The following is a 12735-nucleotide window of genomic DNA, read 5'->3' as shown; positions in this document are numbered from 1 at the left end:
ATGCCAGTTTGGGCGTTTAACTCCAAGTTTTATGCCAGTTCCAATGTTAAACGCTGGAATTTCTGAGGCTGTTTTGCCATGCCGGTTTGGGCCATCAAATCTCGGACAAAGTATGGACTATTATACATTGCTGGAAAGCCCAGGATGTCTAATTTCCAATGCCATTGAGAGCGCGCCAATTGGGCTTCTGTAGCTCCAGAAAATCCACTTCGAGTGCAGGGAGGTCAGAATCCAACAGCATCTGCAGTCCTTTTCAGTCTCTGAATCAGATTTTTGCTCAGAACCCTCAATTTCAGCCAGAAAATACCTGAAATCACAGAAAAACACACAAACTCATAGTAAAGTCCAGAAAAGTGAATTTTAACTAAAAACTAATAAAAATATACTAAAAACTAACTAGATCATACTAAAAACATACTAAAAATAATGCCAAAAAGCGTATAAATTATCCGCTCATCACATCACAAGTAAGATCCTTATCAAACTTGATATTTGGAATACCTCTAACCAAATTCCTTTTAACTAGCTTAGAAATTTGGTACATGCTAGCATGTCCCAACTTTCTATGCCAAAGCCATTTTTCAGATTCAAAAGATGTAAAGCATGTTACATTTTGTTCCTTTAAATCCTCAAGAGTTAATCCATACACATTGTTGCATCTCTTGGCTTCAAATAAGATATCCCCAGTTTTCTCACAAACAACCAAACAAACAAACTTCTTAAAAATAACATCAAAAACTAAATCACACAATTGACTAACACTAAGCAAATTATGTTTCAAACCATTTACAAGAAGGACATCATTTATACAAGATGAGAAATTTTTACCCACTTTCCCAACAGCCACTATTTTTCCTTTTGCATCATCACCGAAAGTGACAAGTCCTCCATCATATTCATCAAGCTTTATGAAGAATATTGTCTTTCCGGTCATATGCCTAGAGCATCCGCTGTCCATATACCACATATTCTCCTTCCTCTTGGATGCTAGGCACACCTACAAAATAAGCTTAAGTGACCTTAGGTATCCAAATATTTTTGGATCCTTTTACGTTAAACCATCTTCTATGTCCTAGGCCATTGTAATAAAAAACAATTTTATAAACCTTGTCACCAATCATTCTTTCACCAAAAAAGCATTGAATTGGAAAGTGTCCACTTCGGTTGCACCACCTACAAAATCTTGGAGTTGCTGTTTTGTTAAAGTAGGTTGGGTCTTGATGCTTTGTATCATTTGAAGTTGAAGCAATATTTTCAAAATTAGAATTTTCAGATTTATAAAAACCCAACCCAGATTTATCATAAAGAGATTTTTGGCTAGCCAAGATTTGATTCAGATTTTCAAAACTTTGGGTGAACTTGGCTAGATCTTCCTTAAGCCTTTTAACCTCTTTAAGCAACTCTTCATTTTGCTTAAAACAATCTACGTATGCAAGCACCGAATGGTCACTTTTACAGCTCTTAATTTGGGCTCTTAACTGCTTATTTTCTTTAATAAGATCACAAGCAGTTTTGGCCTCTCTTACTTTTTCTTTAAGAAAACTGTTTTCAGCTTTAAGAATGGTGATTTGTTGTTCAAGTTCTTGATTTTCCAACAGAAAACATCTTATTTTTTTAGAAAGGTGGTCTATCATAAGATGAAGATCCTCAGTGTTAGGGTTGTGAAAGACTACCTGATCTATGTGATCTGCCATGAGACATGTTTGTGACTTGGTCTCGGTTTCTTCATCATCATCATCTGAGTCATTTTCCAAGTCGTTTAAGAATATTTCTCAAAGTCGTTTAGTTATTTTTTATTTTTTTTATTTTTTAAAATACATTAACTAAATTTATTAGGTATGATGGTTTCAGTGGCTAAGAGAAGGGGGGTTGAATCTTAGCTCCCTTTTTGCCTGATAACACTTGCTGTGCTGACTTGTCAGACTAATTCTGGAAACTTTTACTCTTTTTATCTCTTCACTGCACACGAGAATTTTTGTTTTGTCTCGTCCCTAGTCACGAGACTTTTCTTTTTGTCTCGTCACTTGGCACGAGATAATTCTGGTTTTTGCTCCTGTGTAGTGGAAACCTCACTGTTTGCCTTTTTCCATGAGACTCAAGACATGACAAAATTAACCAGAAAAATTCTAAACAGAATACATTGAAGGAGAAGAGAAAACTGTTAGCTCAGGTAGCTCTGAGAACTCTGTGCCTTGCACTCTCAAATTTTCTCCTTGCATCAAACAGTGGTTGTCCACCCTTATTATAGAAGAGAGGAGCCTCCACTTATTGAAGCCAAAACCGAACCAACTTCTTCCTCCTTCAACAAACAGAACCGGTTCGGCCACATAAAGAGAGTAGAGATAACCATGCAAAACCCAACATGCAATTACCTCTAGTCCTTCCTTGATCATCACTCTTCATCAATCCGGGCTCTCCATCCTTGGCTTGCTCTCCAAGATGGATTTCTGGCCCTTGATGCTTCATGATGATGATGACTTCATCTGCTTCAATCTCTGCCTTCAACCATCACTTCGCCACTCTAGCTACTCCCTATGGTGGTTGAGCAGAATCAAAGACAAGCCATGCTTCAAGAATCTCCCTTGCTGGCTGAATCTTCCTTTTCCTTTTTGAGCTTGAAGAACTCGAGATTACCTCACCAAATCTAACCACATTTGGTGAAGATCTCAGCCACTACATACCTTTCTTTTTCTTTTTCGTGCCATCAACTCGATGGTCTTTATGCATGCAACTTCTTCTTTTTCTTTGTTGATGAGCATAGCGTCCATAGCTTCATGGACAAGGACCGAAGAAGAAACAAGAAAGAGATGAGAGAGAAGAGAGAATCTAAAGAAAAGCAATTCAAAGTGATTAAACAAAATAAATGAAAATAGCTTGCTTTTACTTCCTTTTGCTGAGAGGCGTGCATAGCTATCATAGCTATCAAATCAATCTTCTCTCACTTACTTATGTTCCCAATGCTTAAATTAAATTTGAAATCCATCCCAAAGATAAGAGTGGAATCCGTTGGAAAGCATGAGGCAAGTGATAACATTTGCTTTCCTGATACATTTTGGATTCGAATCATGCATGGAAACATTCATCAAAATTGAGATTGGGCTTTGTAGCAATAAAGCTTAATCTGACCCAATAAAATTTTGATTTATTCAAACTAATTGGGCTTGTATCATTAATGAGTAAAGCTGACCCAAAATATTTATTTTCCATTCAGCCACAAGAAGCTAACTTCATATTAATGCTGAATATATTAATCATTGGGCTAGCAACATTTTTATTTCGGCCCAATGGTTTCAGCCATATATGATCATAATATACTAACACCAAAGCTGAATTGGGCTTGCATCAGAATTTTATTTTCGGCCCATTTTATACCTGCACAGCAAAATTAATTAATTAACATATATGAATCAAAATTAGATTAATAATTTTGCTGTTAATAATGTTTGATCATCATCAATTTAAATTAGAGTTTTCCAAACTCATCAAGGTATAATAAAAAATATTAATAATTTTTAAAATATTTTTATTCTTAAATTTATGTTCTATTTTTTAATTTTAAATATTTTTTTCTTCCTCATCGTATAATTTTTGAAAATATTAAAAAAAAGAAAAAACAAGATTCAGAAAAAAAAATGTGGATAAAAAAGAGAAGATGCAGAGGCACGTGTGTGAAGAAAAAGAAAAACAATTAAAAGCGTTTAGTTAACAAAAATTATTTTTTATGAAAGTAACGGTGGTGTATTGGCCAAATATTGAGAATGTAGGAGTATTGCCGAATGGTGAGATTCAGTTTCAACACGGTGGAAGCATGTTGACAGTGCCATAGAGGCGCGTCAGACAATGGAAACACGCATGTGGGCGTGATGAGGCGGGTTGGAGGGACGTGTGGCACAACCCTGTCTCTGAATCTTGGCAGTCTAGCAGAGTCTTTGCTCTTTTTCGAGGAGTCAGGAGCAACACAAGGGGCGTGTTGCAGGTGGTCTGCATGTAGGGACAGCCCTCCTCCCCCCACTCCGATAATCAGCAACGTTCAAAATCCCTCTATAAATTGAACTTCTGGAACCATTTCTCACGAATGCTTCATATGTTCACTGTGAGAGGAGAAGTTGAGAGAGTGAAGATAAGTGTAAGAGTTAAATTTTTTTGTGTTGTTATTGAATGCTTCACAATTTGATCGTGAGAGAAGAAGTTGAGAGGCTGAAGAAGAGTGCTAGAGTTAGGATTGTTTGAAAAAAAAATTATTAATTTGTAGTGTCTAAAAATGGTACGTAATTATACGACACCTGAAGAACATATCATCAATTATTTAGATCATCCAGTTTATGTAACTGTTTGTTAATCTATTTTTAGAATTCATTATTGTTTTAGAAGTAACTGAATGTAACTCTTAGTTAATTTGTTGTATGTTTATCTAATCGAAATTCAAAATATGGTCTCAGAATTAAATGAATATAATTCTTCGTTAATCCTTTCTATGTTTACCTCACAAAGGGATTAGATGGTAACATTAACATAACAATACAAACACGACGAACGAGAAAAACATTAATGGATAAAGGCAAATTTAAAAATACAAACATGACAAACTAGAAAAACATTAATGGATAAAAGAACCCTAAACATACAAACACAAATGCCAAATAAGGTCTAGGAACCACCATCGTCACCAGCACCACTCAGTCCAGCATACTGAGCATATCGACTCCGACTATGACCCTGTCTACCACAGAGACGGCATATCCGAGGACCACGCATATCGCGTGAGTCCATTTCATTCAGGTATTGGGTCAACTTAGGACGACCTTTCGATGTTCTCCTCAAGGCGGGATTAGCGACCAATGTGGGTCCCTGATAAGCAGGCTATGTCTCTGCATCGCCTAATGGTACAAATTCAAATCTGTAGACTTTACGCACCTCTGTCATCCTGTACACATCATGTACATACAACTGCCAATCAAGTCGCTGGTTTGTACAACAAGCAATAATATGTCGACATAGTAGTCGTTCCACCTCAAAGTGTCCACAGTCACACGGTCGCTGCGCAAGATCAACTACTAACACCTTTTCATTAGGCATTTCACGAACCTCAAACACCTCGTTTCGTCTATCAAAACGGTGCATAACTATATTCCTAGCACATTGCATGTTTGCTTCTATCCGTTATTGTGCAAATACAGAGTAATTAAATCCAGCATGCTTGTGTTTGTGAGTCTCAGCACTCTTCCGCGTAAAATGTTTGTTTAACCGATAATACGTTGCTCGGACGAGCGCCAACACAGGGAGGTTTTGGGCACCCTTCAAAACTGAATTAATGCACTCCACAAGGTTCGTCGTCATATGGCCCCATCGATGACCCTCATCAAATGCCAATACCCAGTGTCTAAGTCCAATGGCATCGCACCACCGGGCATATGCCTCGCCTCGCTCTTCCAGCCTCTTGTAATTGATGTTGTACTCCTCCACTGTCCTTGAATACCCTATGTTGACAACAAGTTTTTGCAAGTGTGGTACTTTGAATGCCCTTAAGAAGTTGCTACCGATGTACCTTGTACAAAACATCCACCATGCTCTCGGAGGTTGCCAATCACCACCGGAATGATTTACTGTTACTTGGATTGGCTCATGTCGATCTGGGATCATACCTATACCGTCTGATCTAACAACATGCCTTCATAGATTCCTTAGCAAGAAGTGTCACGCATCAGTTGTCTCGCCCTCCACCAGGGCAAAGGCGATAGGCACAATGTTCTGGTTCTCATCTTGTGCGATAGCAACTAGAAGTGTACCTTTGTATTTTTCGTACAGATGTGTGCCATCAACTTGAACTAGAGGCTTCCAATGCTTGAACGCCCTAATGCATGGATAGAAACTCCAAAATACGCGGTGAAAGTATTCTGACACCATCTGCCTCCTCAGTCCCATTGTACAGTAATCGTGTTTCTATTTGGACTATTGAGCCAGGCATCTTCTGAGTCATGACCGAGAGCCACCATGACAAAGCTTGATAAGAATCCTCCCAACCACTGAAAACTTATGCTATGGACTTCTGCTTTGTCAACCAAGCCTTTCAGTAATTGATGGTGTAGTTAAACCTTGGCTGGACTTCCGCAATTATAGATTTGACCTTGATGGACGGGTCACTCTCAACCAACGGCCTTATAGCCTCAGCAACTGTGTCCGAATCTAACTTGGAATGATCCAGTGAAATTATTCCCATGGTGCATGTGTGCCTGCCGTTGTATCTCCGTATCTCCTAACAACCTTTTTTCTGTATCAAACTGGCTCGGATAAGCCAGTCGCACCCACGCCCATACGACTTGCATTTTGCATAGAATGTCAATGGTTCAGACTCATAAACATTGTAGTCGACTCCTCTAGAGATAGTGTAACTTCTGATTGCTGTGACGACAGACTTTCTAGAACTATACTCCATTCCTATCCTGAACTCTCCGTCTTCAGGATCAACAACACCTATAAAAAATAGAAATCATCGTTCATTGATCCATCCGAAATATAAATTTACAAAAACATATTATTCACTTATCACATACCTATGTTTGCATATTTTGGAAATTCCGGTGCATTCATCGCGTCAAGATCCAAATTACGCATAAAAGGTGGGACGTTCATCGGTTGACTGAATGCAGGGTGAACCACCACATTCTCCACTTCTACTTCGACTCCCACATCACCATCCTCGTCTTTATCACCAGCTTCATAAGTGGCTTCGAAGTCCTCTTCATTGTCACTGTTCATTCCTTCTCGTCAGTGATCGGCATGATATCAAACTGTATTAAACCACCAAAAACTATAACCGGATTTCGGTACAATATACTGCTCACTCTCCTCAATATACTGTTCTCCATACTTTGACAGAGACCGTTTTGAAGCTCGATAAACGTCATGGTACATGGAACCACAAACGAAAATGGATTCTAACACACAAACCTCACTCCCTTATGAGTATTTCGTATAATCTCACCATTGCGATACATTATCACGTTTGCAATACCCTCCATTACACTAGCAACACACTCAAAGAACACTCTTCCTAGCAATAAAAATGATACCAGACTTTGCCTTATATAGATGAAGTACTCAGCATGCCCACCCCCGTATTGCAGTCACCAACCAACCAGCCTTCGACACGTGTAACACGCCTCCCCCTCCTCCCGTGCTGACTCAATACACCCTCTATGTGTTGCAGGTTTGTGCAACCAAATTTCGCCAAGTGACTTTCATGTCCACCTATGTGTTGACTCAGTATGCCCCCCATGTGTTGCAGTCTACATGCAACATGTACCTCCACATGTTGAAAGTATTTTCTGACATCACCAATTTATAAATACACACCTTGCACCTATTTTAAACTCAAACACCAATTTTAATCCCATAACCAAATTATTTTGCCGTTAGTTAAACTTGATTACAAAATTAATTTATCCATATAATATTCTATTAAATTTTAGCCCCGCTTAGAGAACAATAATGCTAATTTTGAGAATCAATTTGAGAGAAGTAAAATCTATCAAACATATATACTTGCATCAAGATAAATTCTAACTAAATAACAATCAAGTATCCGTTGTTCAACAGAAAATTATATATATATATATTAGCACCAAAGTATATTTTTATATTTAGAACACAGAATATATCTATTTTATCTTTAAATAGTTATGTATTTCTTTTAAAAACATCTTGGGTGAAGTGTTGTTTGAAAACATTTTTTTCAAATGAACTAGATAATATTGCAAAATCACAAACTCACACACAACATTTTTAAAGGTTTTTATTCATTATTTTATCTCACCTAAATTTTAAATCCTATTATAATTATTTATGAGACAAATGAATTCCCACTAGCCAATGCCTCGACCATGTTGGAAACATTATATTATTTTTAATAAACTCACGGCTTTTGACTGTTACACAAATTTTAAAAATCAGTTATGACTAACATTATTCTAACTTTTAAATCTTATTATTTAATTTAGTTAAATTTAATTCATAAAAAAATTAAATATGTAACATTACTCTTTGGATATTTGTACTGTACAAATAAAAAGTACGTGAGGCTATGCTTTCCTATATGGTCACCACCACCATTAGTCCATTTATGGGGTTATATCGTTAATGTGGATAGTTAATTCGTTATCAAACTTCAAACAAATTAAATGTATATATGTTGGTTACACATACAAGGACAATAATCAACTACTGAAGGAGACTGCTTCCTTGGCTCCCCACAATATTATAAGGAAAACAAATATATATCAATGACGCATTAGATCCACTTTTATTTTAAGTTTAATTAATTGGTCCTCATTTTTTTAAGAAGAGTTTAACTTTTAAAAATATAAAAAGATAGAATTTAAGAGACTAATACTTTTGATTTAAAAAATTAAAAAATTAGTTAATATTAATTTAAATACAAAATGATTGAATTTATTTTCCTCAAATTTCTAATTAATAAGTAAAGCAGAAGTATAGTAGTCACTTTCTTTGAGTCTCTCTCTATGTGTTCATTGCTAGGAGGGCACATACATAGGCTTATTAGGTTGAGGACCATATTCGTCTATATGTGCCGGTCCACACCAAAAGTATCTAGTTTATTGACTTGAGCAGGCCGGATTTTATTTATCAAAAAGTTGNTAATTTTAATAATTAATTTGAATATATATAAAATATAATTATTTATTTATTTTAAATATTTTCTCTCAATGTTATGCAATGCCATCCTTAAAGTTGGTTTAGCCAAGCTAGTCTTTCTAATATTATTTTCGTGATAATGAAATTTGAATTTAGGATGTTTTTTCATACTACTAAACTTCTCATAACTATTTTTTAAGAGAGGCTTGCTATACATATAAGTCTTTTTGACTTACAAATTTTACAAGTTGCTACACATTAGAGTCTTTTAATGCGTTATTTAGTTTCCAAAGCGCTACACTCACCGTGAATTATGAACGACTCCTCTTCCTCTTCCTCTTCCTCTTCCTCTTCCTCTTCCTCTTCCTCTTCTTCTTCTTCTTCACTCACTGTGAATTATGAACAACTCATCTTCATCTTCCTTTTCCTCTTCCTCTTCCTCTTCTTCTTCTTCTTCTTCTTCACTCACCGTAGATTATGAGCAACTCATCTTCCTCTTCCTCTTCCTCTTCCTCTTCTTCTCCTTCTTCTTCTTCCTCCTCCTCCTCCATGTATTTCTTCGTTATTCTCTTTGCCTTTTCATTAGTTGTTTTATTTGCGTTTATTACTGGTATTCTTGCTTCGTTTTTTTTCGATTTTCATGGCTTCTGAAATCAAGCTTTGAAATCGTTTTGAAGATAATGAAACTTCAGAAATACACCCAAACGATTATAGAAAATACACCCAAACGATTATAGAAAATACACCCAAACGATTATAGAAAATACACCCAAACGATTATAGAAAATACACCCAAACGATTATAGAAAATACACCCAAACGATTATAGAAATACACTCAAACGATATTTCTTCGTTATTCTCTTTGCCTTTTCATTAGTTGTTTTACTTGCATTTATTACTGGTATTCTTGCTTCTTTTTTTTTCGATTTTCATGGTTTCTGAAATTAAACTTTGAAATCGTTTTGAAAATAATAGAACTTCAGAAATACACCCAAACGATTATAGAAAATACACCCAAACGATTATAGAAAATACACCCAAACGATATTTCTTCGTTATTCTCTTTGCCTTTTCATTAGTTATTTTACTCGTTTATTACTGGTATTCTTACTTCTTTTTTTTCGATTTTCATGGTTTCTGAAATCAAGTTTTGAAATCGTTTTGAAAATAATGAAACTTCAGAAATACACCCAAACGATTACAGAAATACACCCAAACGATTATAGAAAATACACCCAAAGGACACTTTATGCATAATTCAGAACTCTTTCTCTTTCTCCTTTCTCATATTCTGCTGCTTCTTCTTCTTCAAAAATGATTTCAGAGCTTGATATCAAAAAATAATGGAAATCAAGAATAACGAAAAAAGAAAACAAAGAGAAAAGCACGTAAATGAAGAAGGAGAAAGAGAAGGCAAAAAACGAAAGAAAAGAAGAAGAAGAAGAGGAGGAAGAGGAAGAAGAATGTGCAGCAAGAAGAAGAAGACGGTGCAGTAAAATTGTGCAGTAACGGTTGAAGAAGGAGAAAGAGAAAGTAAGAAACGAAAGAAAAGAAGAAGAAGAGGAAGAGGAAGAAGAACGTGCAGTAACGTTCAAGCGCGTTAATATAATAACTTGTAAAGACTTGTATAAAAAAATGCTTGTATACGGAGAATTTCTCCTTTTAAGATTTACGATATGTTTAAATGGACAAATAAATTAATTATTCGACTAATTTAAACTGAATATTGGTATTACATACAATAATAATATTGCATCATCTAATCGGTATATTATTACAGAAATAACAGTATTATAGAATCAACATAGTTTATTATTTTCAATGAACTGTTAACCAATAAATTTGCTGATAGATGTCCAAAAAAAAAAGTATTCACTAACAAAATACTAGTATAAATATAACAATGTTGATTAATATAAACAAAAATTATTGATATCTGAATTTTTTTTTATAGAAAATTAAAGATAAAAGATATCTACTATTAGTATAACTATAAACCAATTATTATCAGTGCAACTGCCATAATGTAACTAATGGAGGAAACGAAAATCAAAAGACAAAGAAATGATAACACTATATTAAATAGGGCCATGTGTGAAGTCACCGTCGTAATCAAGATGCATATAGTGCCCAAATGCTTGCTTGAATGGGTTTCTTTCTCCACTATTTTGAAATATCTAATATCGCGGTAATGGATCTTTTTATATAATAAATTAAAAAAGAAATTCATTTAGGAAAAAACTAATAATACTAATAAATTAAAAAAAAAGATATAACAAACTTATAAGAAACAAATAGGTTCATCATCCTAAATAGTGCTCTTATTAATAATAAAAAAAATATTTGAAAGACAATAAAAAATTAATTTAAAATAATTTGAAATTATCGTATTTTTTATTTTTAATTATTGTTAGAATAATGAAATAAAATTAAATATAATAAATATATAATTATAAATATTATATATGTTAGAAACAAGAAACTAAACTGGAGGAAGGATTTGTGTATTATTGAGTGTATTCAAGTTGTTTATTTTAAGTTGTCTGAAATGATACAATATAAAGGATATTTATAAGTAGTAAGAGAATCGTAATAATAAGGACGTAATCTCCTATAATAAATATTTTGATATACTAAATAATACTAATTGATCCTAATTGATCCTAATTATATTCTAACATCCCCCTCAAACTCAAGTGACAACTTGAGTTTGAAACTTATTTAAAAATTAATACAACGAAATAAAAAAATGCATAAATTAATAGAACAGATGCAGACGGAACCGCCTCTGTCGGAAGGAAGCGCAGATGGAATTACCGCGGATGCAGATGGAACTGCTGAAAGGAAGTACAGATGGAACTGTCGCTGTCTGAAGGAACTAGGAAGCGCAGACGAAACTGCCGCTTGTCAGAAGGAAGCGCAGACGGAACTGCCGCTATCTGAAAGAAGTGCAGACGAAACTGCCAGAAAGAAATGCAGACGAAACTACCACAAGGAAACACAGACGAAACGCAGACGGAACTGCCACAAGATAACGCAGACGGAACTGTTACGACGAAACACAGATGAAACTGTCACGAGAAAATACAGACGCAACTGCCACGAGAGAACGCAACGGAACTGCCACGAGAGAACGCAACGAAACTGCCACGAGAGAACGCAACGAAACTGCTGAAAGAGAGTGAAAATTATATGATTTCTTCATGAGAATAGGTAAGCAGCGGATGACAATGGTGTTTGATCATTCAACTCAAAATAGGCTAGTCGGTAAGGCGAAAAAGTATCAAAGGAGTGACAAAAGGAAAAGAAGAATGAGATAAAAAAAAATACAAATACTACGGTGATTTCACCACAAGGAAAACAATCTATCCTCTTTAAGGAGGATATCATGGCTTTGATACCATGTTAGAAACAAGAAACTAAACTGGAGAAAGGATTTGTGTATTATTGAGTGTATTCAAGTTGTCTATTCAAGTTGTCTGCTCAAGTTGTCTATCAAGTTGTCTAGAACGATACAATATAGAAGGGTATTTATAGGTGCTATGAGAATCGTAATAATAAAGACGTAATATCCTATAATAAATATACAGATATTCATGTTAGAATATAATTAGGATCAATTAGCATATCTGGATATTTATTATAGGATATTACGTCTTTATTATTACGATTTGTAACACCCTACCATACAGAGTCTTATGCTTAAGTCATAATTCAGAGATGGCAAGGTATTACGACCTCTAAAATAAAAATTTAGTACGTATAGTAGTATGAATGATTGATTATAACTAGGAGCCTTTGTAGAAAAAGGGGTAAACAAAAACCGCAACCTTAAAGCGCAACACTCCGATCGATAACGTAACGAACAAGGATAACCAACGCGAGATTATATATATACAAAGGAGTGTCAAAAACAGGAATATCAAGACTCAAGATCCGGCTGCGAAGATAACCGATCCGAGCATAACAATATATACATATGATAAAATAAGGAAAACCCCAAAGGGACACAAATACCTAAAACCTATTCTCCAAAATCTCCCATAAGAGGAGTCATCACAGTTTGTATTATTTAATGGAG

Source organism: Arachis duranensis, chromosome 10 (genome assembly GCF_000817695.3).
Source record: "Arachis duranensis cultivar V14167 chromosome 10, aradu.V14167.gnm2.J7QH, whole genome shotgun sequence".
In the NCBI taxonomy this organism is placed as follows: Eukaryota; Viridiplantae; Streptophyta; class Magnoliopsida; order Fabales; family Fabaceae; genus Arachis; species Arachis duranensis.
This window is presented reverse-complemented; position numbering follows the sequence as displayed.